Source organism: Euprymna scolopes, chromosome 36 (genome assembly GCF_053919585.1).
Source record: "Euprymna scolopes isolate OS-2025 chromosome 36, ASM5391958v1, whole genome shotgun sequence".
NCBI lineage: Eukaryota > Metazoa > Mollusca > Cephalopoda > Sepiida > Sepiolidae > Euprymna > Euprymna scolopes.
This window is the reverse complement of record NC_136517.1, coordinates 26,618,938-26,633,889: the sequence shown is the minus strand read 5'-3', so window position 1 is coordinate 26,633,889 and position 14,952 is coordinate 26,618,938. Positions and strand designations below refer to the sequence as shown.

General features: G+C 39.7%; 1 pseudogene; it reads right to left on the bottom strand.

Annotated features, from left to right (window-relative positions):
* Positions 1-13,536: 13,536 nt before the first annotated feature.
* LOC145260935 (5S ribosomal RNA) lies at positions 13,537-13,653 on the bottom strand (annotated as a pseudogene).
* Between the last annotated feature and the right edge of the window lie 1,299 nt (positions 13,654-14,952).

Genomic DNA, 14,952 nt, shown 5'->3' with positions numbered 1-14,952 from the left:
AAACGCACGTCGGTATCCCTTGGCCCTGCCTGCTGCTTAAGCGCTAGCTGGACCCTGGACTATCTGGAAAAAAGAAAGAAAACAAGAACAGTTAGTGGGCCAAAAGCATGCAATAACAAAAGTCCTTAATGGCCCAATACCCAAAGAAGGGGCTGGTCCTTGCAGGACAAAAATAAAGACTCTTAACCAAGAAGGTTAGGAGCTCTTTTACGGATACCTGACGTAGATCGCAGTTTTCTCTGAGAACAGATACTACACTTTGATCTTATATATTTTATTGCGGGAAAAATTTACACTTTAATCAATAATAAAATATGAATCAAAAAGCAAAATTACTTACGACAAAATTAGGCACAAGGCCCTATAAGAAATTGGGGAGGGGAAGGGTGCAGGGTCTTTGTGACTAACGCTATTACAATTGATTGGAGAGATTGAGAGAATACTCTTGACTGGCAACATTCACCATAATACCTCAATCACTCCGTGGAGTTAATACTACTTAATATCCCCATCGTTTTTGCCCAAAAGATAAATAAATTAACAAAAAGTTTAGATCGTTGTAAAGGTATTTTCGTGTTTGTATATGCATTTCATTTTTTTTTTTTAAATTAAATATTTATTGTGTGTGTATGTGCACATGTGTATAGAAGTTCAAAAGTTCTTGAAAGTATATGTATGTACAAAACAGAGTTCGTGGTGGCAGGGGGGAAAAAACTAGAAAATGTTCAATTGTCCGTGAAGGTAAGATTTTACAAAACAAATATAATGCCTACTGGAGTGTGTTAGTAAGTTGGCCCGCCCTTCCCACATCTAAGGAATAGACCACCCACTGTTTTCCGGGGAACCGAAAACAAGCAGATGATCCCTATATAGCTAGGTTCAAAGATATGATTAATACATTTAGACAGTGTCACAAATGGGACTTAAGTCTTCAGGAGTTAGGACGTGGCAGGCTTGGCTGAGACTACCTGTGAGTAGTTCGGACGTAACTTGTCCATCTCTCACCACGCCTCCCACGTCCAAAGGAAAAGTTAATTTTAATGCCCTGTAAAATTAAGGATGAATATAAAGAGGGGCCCTACTTTCACACTTCACTGCAATCTGCTTCAGCGAGGGATGATCCACTTCTGCCAGTCGCACCTTCCTGGGCTTCCTTAATCATCTTCCACATGGCCTTGGTCCTCTTCACTTTGTCGGTCCTGACAAAGGTCATCATCGACGGGAGTGTCTGCAAAGTTCATGGGGTTGGTGAATTTCATCCCCATGATTGTTGTGCATTGGTTGACCCTGACCAGCTGCTACCTCTGGTTGCCTTTGAGGTGTAGAAATGGTTGCTGTGGGTCTGGCTCGCATATTTTATCCCCTAGTAGGAACAGTAGTTTTTTGGTGCGCTCTGCTGGCGCCAGGGGGATGGGCTTCGTGACTGGAAGTGTTTCAGCCTCCTGCTCTTTTACGTCCGCGTTGGTGTTTTTGCAGGATGGAGAGCAGTGTGCATTTTTGGGGGAATGTTTGGGGGGAGCGTTTTGTTCAGTTTGCATAGTGGTTGTAGCTGAAGGAGTCTCAGAAACCGTGACCTCCAGCTGAACGTTTTGGTTAGTGTCCATACGAGGGGGGCTGAGCGAGGCTTCTCTTGCCTTCTTTTTCTTGGCTTTTCTCTCCCTTCTGCTTTTAATGCTCCCTGAGGCAGGTTCGATCACCTCCTCCTCCGACCCGGTCTCGTCCTCTGACTCTTGCAGCTTTCTCTTACTGGTGGGAGAAGGATTGTCTACTTTCTGTACTTGGGTTGACGACTGAACTGCTAGAAGGGGTCTCTGTTGGTCTTACGGTTGGTTGCCCTGTGCTGACGTTTTTGTTTCTGCCTCTTTTGGCAACCGTTAACCAACCTTCCTCTTGTGATGGAATGGGAGCCACTGGCTTGGGGATGCTAGGAGAGACTTTCGGTTTTTCAGCAGCTTCAGGAACCTTGGTTTGGCTTCTCTTGGGGCAGTCCTTAGCCATATGCCCCTTAAGCTGGCAAAGCCAACAGTGTGGTTTCTTACCCTCTATTATTATTGATAGGGTAGCATCTTTGCATCTCAACATTGCTGGAATCTTATCAAAGTTTATGCGGTCGAGGTACATTATAATCTTGTACTCCCCGGTCATAATATTTTTCTTGCCTCGGACCGGGTTCACTGCCTCCACATCCCCATATTGGCTGAAATAAGACCCAAATTGATTGGCTTCGAGGTAGCAGGGCACGTTGAGGACTGAGACGGTTGTTCTTCTCTGGTTCATGTACTCCGTCAGTAGTTGGAGGTTCTTGGAGCACAACTGGTTCTTTCTGGCTGCCTCTTCAGCTTCCTTCGAACTCAGGAGCAACACATCCCACTTTGCATAACTTTTCCTGCATATGTAAGCTGCCGGGATGTTTAGTTCCAGGAGCGCGTCCACCCTTAGTTTTGGAATCTGACGTGATCAGTGAAACTATTCGCTTTTGAGGTCGTCCACTATACCAGGAAGGGGCTTAAGACATTCCCCTCGGTCAATTCCTTGTAGGTGGAGTCAAAAAGCTCCTTGTATTGTTGGGGCGACATCTGGGCTTACAGTCTCCATGTTGTCCCCTCTTCCTTGCTTGTGCTTGATTGCTGGGCTTGGGGGTAATGGTCCCGGTCTTTTGGGATGACTGCCCCTGCTGAGTGGGAGCTGGCTCGGCGACCTGAGGAACAAGGGTTGGCCATTCCAAAGCATGTGCTGTGGAACTGCCTTGCCCTGTTCCCTGAGCCTCTCCCTTCCTCTTCCTGGACTTGCGAGGAGAAACATCTTGTTCCGGTGGAGCGAGTGTTGGGGTTGTACCTGAGCTCGACTGCCTCACGTCCTTGTCTTCCATTAATTTCGCTCCCCCCTGGGGGAGCTGTCCTCCTGGGGATCTTGTGATGACATCCCCAGGTCCTTGCTTGCTTTACTGGGGAGACCCTTAAGGGATTCAATTGTGGCTTGGATTAAGTCCCTGGTTCTCTCAGTGGCGTCCGACTCAACTTCATTCCCTGTTTGAGCGGTGTCGTCCTTGGGAGGAGCCGGGTTATTGGTTTTGGGAGATGTAGTAGATTGAGGTTTTAGCGTTGTTTCTGGCATGGTTTTGTCTTTGCCATCAGCGGGAACCTCGCTTCTAGACTGTGTTTCTCCCTTTCTGGAGCCACTCCTCTCTAGGGGATCTTGGATGGTATCTCCAGAGTTGGATGGGAATAGAGGATCCTGCTGTGCCACGGGCTGTGGCTCGACATTTGACAACTGGGATTTAGGTTCCACGGGTTCCACGGGCTGTGGAGCATCTTCACTGACTGCGGATACCTCCTTCCTGACTGTGTTTTCGCCTTCTGGAGTGGGGATTAGCTGCCGGGCTGGGGCAGCCGCTGTTACTGCATCTTCCACCTGAAGGGATGCCATCTCCTCCTGGCTGACTCCTGGGGGAGACTTTCCAAGGGTCGCCGCAGGCTGCGGCCCTACCCTATCCGCCTTTCTCTTCATCTTGGGTTGCAAGGATTTGGCCCCCTTACTTGGGGATTCCTCTAATGGGGAGATGTTCCGCATTTGGAGCGGCTGGAAAAATACCGCCAGAATTAGTGCTGCTTTTATTATACGAAAAAGCCTAATCCACATGCGGCGAGCGAAAAATATTGAATATTTATCTTTCCAAAGTCGAGCAAATTAAATAGACAGGCGACCTCCGTTGTTAACTCGTAGACATCATGATTTATATGTGATATAAGAAGTTTTAAGAAGTTGTGAGCTGACCGGCCGCTTTTTGGAAAAAAGCCTTTTACAGACATAAACAAAAAGCGAACATACATACATACATAAATACATACATACATTCACACATTTTCGCTTTTATATATATAGATAAGTTTAGAATATTTTTCAATGATGGAAATGTGTTTATATATAACGAGACCGATACTGCACCAACCACACCGTGTGCCCTTAACCTCATTGGACTCCACCCGATATGACAGGTGTTCTTTCGATCGTACATTGTCCCGTCACAAGTTGACCTGTTGATCATCTTCACCCACTGTGTTTTCATGGTGGGGCGCTTTGCCTCTCAATCGAATCGTCTTCTACCCTGTGTAGGTAGTCTCCAGGTACATCAATCACTCCGCTGGTCCTTGCGGCTTGCTGCAAAATGAAGAGTCCTCACCACAAACAAACAGAACTCCGGTTTATAACAATAACAAACTATTTATTTATTTCATTACTTCATAACAGCTACTGTCTAAATCGAGGTGACTGACTATAGCAGTGAAATGATGTAAGGCCAGACCAGTAAAGTCACAGATTTCCCATTAACACAGGCTAGTTAACATCATAACATCAGGCCCTGAGGGCTCCTAAATCGGTAGTGCTTGACTAGTCCAGCCGTTCAGTTTGCTGGCTACGACTCTACTCTTTTTAGAATTCCTTTTTCTAATTCCCGTCCCTTTTCCCCACCTCTCCTTCAGAGAATGGTTACAAACACCCTTTCTTCCTCTTAGAGCTTATTTCTACCAAATTTTAACCCACATTGCACTGAGGTTTTTACTTATTATCAAATTAAGAGTGATTAGTCATTCCAGGTTGAACAATGCTTGGTGGCGACCCTTACCCTTGACGCCCATTCTAAGTTGTCAGTCTTAATCAGCTAAGGATCTCTGGATCTCTTCATACCTCTCAACAGAGGTTTTAAAAACAACCTTTCATATTAGATATATAACGACAATGAGATAAAAACAATTATTATTTGTTTTTTCTCTTTCTGACAAAATCCCATAGACATTTCTGTTTTGTCCCAATCAGACATCAACACCCCCTCTTCTGCCCTCTCTTCCTCTATCCTGTCTAGTCAAACACCCCCTCTCACTGCAATATGCACCTCGCTGCATGCATTCATGACACCAATAGTGTCATATATATATATGATATTTCTTATCACTTTTTCGTCGATTTTATAATTAGCATCTGGTTACAATAAAGTATGTTAATTTTGTTATTATTGGCTCACAAGGAGCTTTCACACAGATCATCAAAGATGTGATGTTCCTTGGAAGCTGAGTGACAACAAGTCTCCCCAGATTTTCAGTACTCTCCACATCTTTCGATAACATTTGCAAATAAATTTGTGTTATCGCAACAGCTGTTTACCATTGATTTCTTGCTGACAGCGACCATTGGGCTGCATTAGGAATTTGAATGGCAATAAGCCTCCTCAAGGTCCCAGTTCTCTTTGCACTTGTTCAGCAGTCTGGTCAACACTCTCTCCGTGGTCATTCCATCCTTCTTGACCCTTCTTTACTATTTGGCACCACTATTTGGGTGGGGCGTGATAGGACAATGGGAGAGATGGGTGGCGGGATAGAGAACTTGTACATATGCAGCTTCAATGTTCTTGGTTCCATGTAACGTTTCTTCATGTTTTGCCTCTGCAACAGAGTTTCTGGCCCGCGCATGTGGCTCATGTGTATTAATCTTTGCATTCAAGGGCTTTTCTTAATATTTCAGCTGTTTTCATTACCGTTGTTCGTTGTTTCTTTGCAGCCATTCCTCTGATTCCAATTTTCCCCATTCTTTTTTCAAAGTTTTCGGAATTTTTCCTAATCCTCCTAATATAATAATAATAGGTATTATCTAATATAATAATAATAGGTATTATCTAATATAATAATAATAATAATAGGTATTATCTAATATAATAATAATAATAGGTATTATCTAATATAATAATAATAGGTATTATCTAATATAATAATAATAGGTATTATCTTGATTTTCTTTTCAGATCCCTTTCAGCTCTCTGGCTTGCACTGTGTATTTGCTCCGTCTCTCCTTTTCTTTGATATTTGTCCTGTGGTCAGCTGGGACAGCAAAGTCTACGATTTGACAGAACTTTTCTTTCTTGTTAATTATTACGACATCCGGTCTTCTAGCTTGGATGGGTTTATTTGTTTGTATATCCATGTCCCATAGGACTTTGTGATTCTCGTTTTTAAGTACTGTTGCCAGCTTAAGTTTGTGCCATTTGTCTGTGCGTTCGAGATGCAGCTGTTTTTATAATTCCCAGTGTACTGCCTTGCTCACTTCGTCGTGTCTGTTCGTGTATTCCTTTTGGGCCATTATTATAATTATTATTGGCTCACAAAGAGCTTTCACACAGGTCATCAAAGATCTCATTGAAGATAGCCTGTGATGTTCCTTGGAAGCTGAGTGACAACAAGTCTCCCCAGATTTTTTGGTACTCTCTACCTTTTTCGATAACATTTGCAAATTATTATCATTATTATTATTTTTTATTTTTATTTTTTTTTTAATTATTAGTGTTTTTGAAATGGCGGCTAAAGTGTGCATAAACTGTTGATAGACGATATAATTTGGAAAGTTGTTATTAATAATTGTTTGTTTTAAGTCAGAGAGTTCCTTATAAAATATTTCGTTAGTGGATGAATTGCGTTTAGCTTGGTAGATAAGATTTTTAAGTACCGTCATTTTAGATCTATATAGAGATTCACTTTTAAAATTAAGAAGACATGACTCTTTACTGGCAGGCTTTTTGTATGGCTAGGTAATAAATCTATCCATGTCGACTTTAATATATATATATATATATATATATATATATATATATATATATATATATATATATATATATATATATGCTTGCTAGAGACCCGGCGTTGACCGTGATTGAATGAATATGAACAAATGTTCTATCATTCCATGCTTGTATTGTCATCGGAATCGATGAAATCGATCTTTTTTTTATTTTAATTAAATCGATTGATTGCCTGCTTTAGTTCGGGAACCACCGTCTGCATTGTACCGGGAAGAAGCTTCACACGCCTGCACGCAGTGATTTAATCCACAATGTTTTGTAGTCTAGATTGCACTTTAGAGGAAGACAGAGAAAAAGAGAGAACTGACGAAGAGAGAGAGAGAGAGAGAGAGAGAGAGAGAGAGAGAGAGAGAGAGAAGGCTACGTTCTAGTCGTCAAGATGTTATTTATTTCACTGATTAACTTTTCAAAACAGAGACTTCGGTACATTTTTACGGACCGTTTCGTTCTTAGAAGAACATCCTGCGTTTGTATGCAAATCTCTTTCATTCGGGGAGTCCTCAGAAACCAAATGGTCTTCAGAAAATAAATACATAACGAAGCAGCAAATATCCTTAAAACACACGCGCGCGTGCGCGCGACACGTCCACACACCCATACACGTGTGTGCGTGAGAGTAAGTTTTAAAAAATAGTTTGAATAAATATGAGTGAGTTAGTCGTATGAGCATGGAATGTCTGTTTCGATTTTCGCCAGAATCAAGGTCATTATGAGATAAACAGATCATTAGATAACGGAAACCAGTGATTGTACTTGAAAACAAAATATGGAGAAAACGATAAAAAAAAAATAACCTAAGGACTGTAAAGAAAGAAGAAAATAAGGATTTAAACCCAAACATACACTTCGTTGCAATGTTTGTCACCTGTTAATGCTAATTTTTATTTTCATTCTTATCGATTTTTAACGATAAAATTTGAACATGCTGATAAGTGTAACATTCTGGTTGCCATGTAGTGTGAATAATCTCAAAATCACTTTATCAAAACTTAAAATGCAAGACATAAAGGAAAAAAAAATTATATCTTACAGTTAAAAGTTAAAAAAAAAAAATTTTAACCCTTGCACTAACCTTAAATTTTTTTTAATTTGCACTAGGGTTTTATTTCTTATGCTTATCCATTACTTATACAGGCAACTACTACGTTTCTTAAATTTTTACTTTTTTAGATTAAGATTTATAATTCTTATTACTTGGATTCTTCGGACGACTGGTCCTGGATATGACCTTAAAGTATATCCAGTGGTGAGGCCCCAGCTTTTGGGCTTTGGGGAGTGTGGAGCCACACTTTAATTACCATTGCTCCCTGGTCCACTCTAACCCGAAGTGGTAGTACCTGTTAGGGTCCCAACTATGGGTTAAATAGAAACTGACGTGAAAACAACAAATATACTCTATGGAAAATATTTTTCTTCAAAATCTTTGGATTCGGCATTAAATAACCCGAAAAGGGTTGATATGCCGTAAAACAAAAACAACCAACCAACCAACCAACCAACCAACCAACCAATCTTCGGACTACTGTTCTCATGTTGAGTGTTATTTTCACAACGTTTCGATCGATCTAACCTTCGACCTTCTTCATAGAATCTGCATAGAATTTCGAACGGGTAAATGTCTTAATTAATTTGCAATTGTATTTTGAGTATCGCCTGCACTGAGGATTGAACCTTCAACCTTCAGAAAAGTGTTACTTTTCAACTGAATTTATCAAGTACTTTATCCACCTTTTCCGCCAAGCGAATTACTTAGTATTTTAACCCAGTCATGGCTGACGGGACGAGAGTATTTTACCCTCGTGGATTAATTTCGATGATCTAACAGGAACCGGTGTGTCAGTGAGTAGAGACATTTAATGAAATATCCATCGAGCTGTGAGAAAAGAAAGAAAAAAAACAAAAAAACAAAAAACAAAACAGAAAATGTGCCTCTGTGTTGGTGTAGGGATGGAGGAGAAAGAGAGGATGGGGGTAGTAACTGTTCGAATTTCGATAGAAAAATTTCCGGAAAAGGTCTGAGATGCCTTGAAAAAGGTCAGAGGTTACATTGAATGAAACGTTGTGCAAAAAATACTCAAGATGAGAACAGTAGTCCGAAAAATCCAAATAATACAAACCAACAACTTATAATGCATAATAATAACACATACAAGTAAAACTAGTAAGGTCACGGTCATGTTTTGAGGTGAAAAATATCCTTTTCTTCCTCAATATCCCATTCTCTTATTTGATGTATCTAAAATGTTTTAAAAACTTTAACTTTCTATGTTTATTGCTTTTAGCAAATAAGGTGCAAACCAACAAAAACATTTCCTAATATTTTTTCCTCAGATGAGATGAATAAGCATCGAAAACTCATGGGTTAAGGAAATAGATTTATTCAATTGTATTCTTTGTTTTCAAACAATGAAAAATTATGTATTTGAAGATTAACTTTTCAAATCATAAAATTTAAATTTTGATTCATTTGCTCTATCTTGTATATTGAGCAATTTTATTTGGCTGAGATTGTCTTATATAAAATATTACATCCAATAATATTTTGTAAGACCGAACATCACTGGACTTTCATGTCAGTAGATATATTTCGTTTCATTATTCTGAAGTATATATATATATATATATATATATATATATATATATATGTGTGTGTGTGTATGTGTGTGTGTGTGTGTGTGTGTGTGTGTAATTTTGAGATTTTTATTTTTCAGAAGTAAGAGGTAACCAATGAAATATAACGAGGTTAATACAAGAGTGCTCAATACCGAAGCAGAACAAGGTATATTTTTATTTGTTTTTATATAAGCAGTAATGTATTGCTACACAGTCATTAGCATGTTTTGGTCAGCCAGTTTTTAGTAACTAGAGACTTCATTTCATATAAGCTAGACCGACTGATAAGGTCTCTAGTTACTAAAAACTGACTGACCGAAACATACTCATGACTGTGTAGCAATGCATTACTGCTTATGTAAAAACAAATAATATATATATATATATATATATATATATATATATATATATATATATTTCCCGCAAACCTATGGCTTCAAATGATCTGAAATAACAGCAAGGGGAGACTTGATTCCAAATATTTCTCATATGTTATATCTCTCCTCTTTGGTTTTCATGCATAAATTAAATTTCACAAGATATAAAGATTATTTTATACTGTAGATATTAATAATCGTACCCTATTTCCAAAAGAGGGGGGAGTATAGCATATGAGAAATATTTGTAATGAAGTCTCCCCTTGCTGTTATTTCAGATCATTTGAAACTATAACAGCAAGTTTTAGTTTCCTTTCCATCAAGGTCAGAGGTCTTGGGGAAATATCAGATATTTTGTAATTTATATGTAAAACTAGGAAAACAAATGACTATAATTGAAACATTTTATGGCTGTAACAAAGTTTTTTTAAACTACATTTTTACTCCAAACAAGGCACAGTGCCACTGTGATGTAAGGGGTTACTATCAGGGACATAACTTGAAGGGATACTATGTAGGGAGTTGAGCAGCAAGATGTCTATTTACATTACACTTGAACTTCTGCATGTCAGTACAGTTGGGAAAGCAGGAATCCGGAAAGGAATTCCAAAGTTTAGTAGTTCTGCGGGAAAAACTATTTGAGTAGAAGGCTTTATTACACATAAGGATCTCTACTGTGTAGGGTGGGATTTTGCTGCTTGTCGGGTTTGTCGGGGGTATTTACGTTGAGGGGTACAAGTGCTTGTAGTTCATCAGAATATCCACCATTAAAATGCTAGTAAAACAGGCAGAGGGATGCAACATTTCGTCAATGGGACAGAGGCTGAAGCTTAGATGATAGTTCATGGCATACCAGATTGGCGACTCTCTTTTGAACCCTGTCCAGGAGTGAAACACTAATAGCAGATGCACCAGCCTAAATGTGACAACAATACTCCATACATGGGCGAATGGTGGTACAGGATACTTTAGGTGTAACTTTTTTTCTTTTTTTTTTTACATGGGGGTCACCACTTATTAAGGCCCAGGAGCCACTCGGGGATAAGGGTCATTGTGTGTACAGTAATCAATGGGATAATATCATAGTAATAGTATTGGGGATTTGATAAGGTGTCATTACTTAAGGGGGCGGTTCATCAGGAATTTGTTTGTGTTGGACTTGAAGACATCCAAGTTGAATTCGGGGGGAGGACAGGGAAACGGCACAGTAGAAAGAGCCCACTTTCTTTGCAGTGGCCTTGGCAATGCTCTTGATGTATCTGTTCCAACTCATGTTCCGCGTGAAAAAAATAGGCTCTGGATGATGGATGATCCCCTTAATGCGCGACCTTTAGGGCAAATCAAACAACAAGATCCTTTACTGTAAAGGTTTCTAGATGTTGAAAAGCGGTTTATTTTAATATTTCTTTCCTTCGAGACTGCTAGTCTTTGGAAATACCTTCCTGTTTCCTGTTTCCCTTATTGTAGTAACATGCAGAAATTAAAATGTAATGCGAACAGACATCTCACTGATCAACTCCCTGCACAGTGCCCATAAAGACATGACCCCAAATAGTAGCCCGTTGCATCCAAGTGGCAATAAGCCCTATTTGGGGTGGATAATGAATAATAAAAAAGATATTGATCCGCGTTTTTGCAAAGAGTATTAGTGAAACCGATTCTTTGACTGGTGCCACAACAGATCCTGAAAACTGCATGCCAGGGCTGACTATCAGTTTATCACTTTGGCTTCTGGCATTATGTAATCCTTAAAAGGGATTCATATGTCGTAAAACAGACACTATGTACGGTATAATCACGTTGTACACACCTGGTTTCGTTTGATCACTGAGGTTCAGCAACGTTGAGCCTGGTTAGTACCAAATCAATTTGTGAATTCCAGACGCTGTATGTAGGAGGATGTAGTCACCTCCCTGCAAAAGTTGCAAAAACCCAGCATCGTCATCTATCCTAACGGGGATATACACATGACTGGGGACCGCTTGTGAATTTAATACTCCCATGGAACTTCCTCCTTTGTAGGAAGCTGGTTCAACCGGCATAGGGCTAGTGCCGTTTCCAAACAGACACTCTAAATCAAATTAACTTAAGCAAATGGTTATTTCTACGGTGACCCCAGATTCTTTGGCCTTTCAACAGTGATAGGGAATGTTCATTCGTCAGAACAACTAGGACCAGCTGATAATCCTGGAAAAATTATAGATGACACGTGCTCAATAGTGAAGCAAGAGTTACGCAATCTCTAGCCACTTTTCTCACGAGTCAGTAATATTTGATTCTAGTGGCTGGGAGAAGTCCAGGATAACTGGAAACAATGCCGAGATAAGCGGAGAGCACAAACAGCACCACAAATGGTCACCCACTTTAGTACTGACCTGGCTCATCGATGCTTAACTTCGGCGATCAAACAGAAACCGGTATGTCAGTGAGGGGAGACATTTAATGAAATATCCATTGAGCTGTGAGAAAAAAAAAAAAAAAAAAAAGAGAAAAGTTAAGGAAATGTGCTTGTGTGTTGGTGTGGAAGCGGTGTAGAAAGAGAAGATAGAGGTAGTTGAAATAGAGCGGGTGGGGTCGGAAGAAAAATGGAAAAGGTGGTGGCATGGGGGGGGGGAGATTCAACAAGCTTTATTGCACGAGAATGTGCCAATCCCAGGGATTCGTCAGATTTTAAGCGCCTCAAATGTACACCAACAATTTAAACACAGTGAACGCACTCATACGTTGGTACATACAAATTCACACAAACACACGCACACACGTATTACAAACACACCAACACACAAGATAATACTGAAACGACAAATATATACGCACTATATTATCTTAGTGTGTTTATAGTGTGTTTATATATATATATATATCTATATATATATATATATATATATATATATATATATATATTTATATATATAAAAGTAAAAATGTATGTTTGCCTCTCTGTGTACATTTCTCTACACAATAACTCTATCAATTTTCGGTCTACAGACTCAAAATTTGACATAAGGGGCATTGAGATTTGGGAAAATCGTTTTGATCGGTTTTCGGCAAGAAATCTGGCTGTTGACATTTGAAAACTTTACCAAAAAGAAGAAAAAAAAAGTGGTAGTAGAAAGGCAGGCTATATATATATATATATATATATATATATATATATATATATATATGTATATATTTATATATATAAAAGTAAAAATGTATGTTTGCCTCTCTGTGTACATTTCTCTACACAATAACTCTATCAATTTTCGGTCTACAGACTCAAAATTTGACATAAGGGGCATTGAGATTTGGGAAAATCGTTTTGATCGGTTTTCGGCAAGAAATCTGGCTGTTGACATTTGAAAACTTTACCAAAAAGAAGAAAAAAAAAGTGGTAGTAGAAAGGCAGGCTCGAACCCGTACCGCGAAGGAGGAAAAAGAACGTGAAAAAATAACGTGACGTGTTTGCCGTTGCGTCCATCGCCAAACCGGAAGTGGTTAAGGTTTAAATTAAGGCTAGTCAATCGAAAAGAGGGAATAACTTTTGAAAATATCGGCAAAAAAAAAGCGATCCCTTCCTGTAGAAAAGTGCCGAGCTGAGGGTGAAGGAGTTAATGTTTTTAGCTAATTTTTTTTGATATTTGTCATCCCAAAGGGTCGAGCTTCAAAACGATACTGATCTCATGAAAATCCGTCGCCTCTGTCGAAAATTTTAGGCAGACATACATACATACATACATACATACATACATACATACAAAAGGCTTCCTTTAATCTACACAGACTATGGATACCCACTGTAAGGGTGTTTGCATGTGAAATTTTTGTGGCAAGAGTTGCACAATCTCCAACCACACGTCTCCTGAGTTGACATTGCTGAATACCAGTGGCAAGTGGAGGTTCAGGACGACTGGGGACAATGCCGAGATAAGTGGAGAGCACATACAGCACCTAGAATTCCAAAATGGTCACCCATCTGGTACTAATCAGGCTCAACGTTGCTTAACTTCTGTGATCCGACAAGAACAGGTGTGTCAACGTGATTATGCCGCATGCATACATACATACATGATGATCATTGCAACGTCTTGTCAGACGAGTGCCATTCCCTCAGACATTTAAAATCCATGAGCCCAAATACCTGAGGGAGTATCTATACAAAGATGATGTTACAGAGTCTTAGCTTTGTACGACAGCTAAGTCTCTCTCTCGGTTCAAAATGTTGAGATCCAGCAACAAGCAAGAGCAAGATAGCCAGCAACAAATTAAACTGCAGACCAGCTTAATGCAGGTACTGGTCTTCCGCTTTATGGTTTTTTAAATCAGAGATTTGCTTCTCCTAGAAAGGTTGGCTTCACCACGGCTTACGGGAGCCCTCTCCACCCCAATACACATATACACACACACACACACAAATATACACGGTGCTAGTTGGCCGTTGACCCAGAAAAAGAGTTCATTCGCCCTTTGGAAGGTCTTGTTTTTAATCCTTCAGGGAGACTAGCCACCCTCCTCACCAAACAAGTCTGGTGGGGGAACCAGTTTAGTTGCCGGTGACCCGACCATGAGGCAGGTAGTACTGGGTTGCATGGTACCAGTAGCATATGACATGACCTGACACATACATACATACATACATACATACATACATACATACATTTAAACAGACGGGTGAGATTTATATTATAGATAGCTGTACTTTTTTATACAAATTTGTCTCATAAATGAGCTAAAGAATTGTTTAAACATACGTTTTTTTTCTTCTTTTTGGGTTATTTTGGATGAGTTATTTATAATCCAAATGTAAAGATATCTCTTGACACATTGTTTGTTTGAGTGAGGACGAAATGGACCGATAAAGAATTGAATCTCCGCACCTATAAAGATATGCTCACTGGAATTTGAATTTCTATTTTATTTATTTTTTTTAATTACATTTTCACCCCAAACAAGGCACATTGCCACTTTGATGTAGGGGGCTACTATCAGGGACCTAAGTTGCAGGGGTACGATGTAGGGAGTTTAGAATCAAGATGTTTGTTCACATTACATTTGACCTCTTGCATGTCAGTACAGTTGGGGAAGCAGGAAACTGGAAGAGAATCCAAAAGGCCTGCAGTTCTGGGGAAGAAACTATTAGAGTAGAAGGCTTTCTTACATCTAGGGATCTCTACTGTGTAGGGGTGGGACTTTGCTGCTTGTCGCGTTTGGCTTGTTGTGTATTTTCTTCGAGGGGGTACAAGAGCTTGTAGTTCGTCAGAGCATCCAAGTCACACAAGCCATCTGAGCTAATCTGAGCCACACAAGCAAACTATTCTTCAAAGAGGGTCCAAGAAAGAAAGGAGACATTGTGGT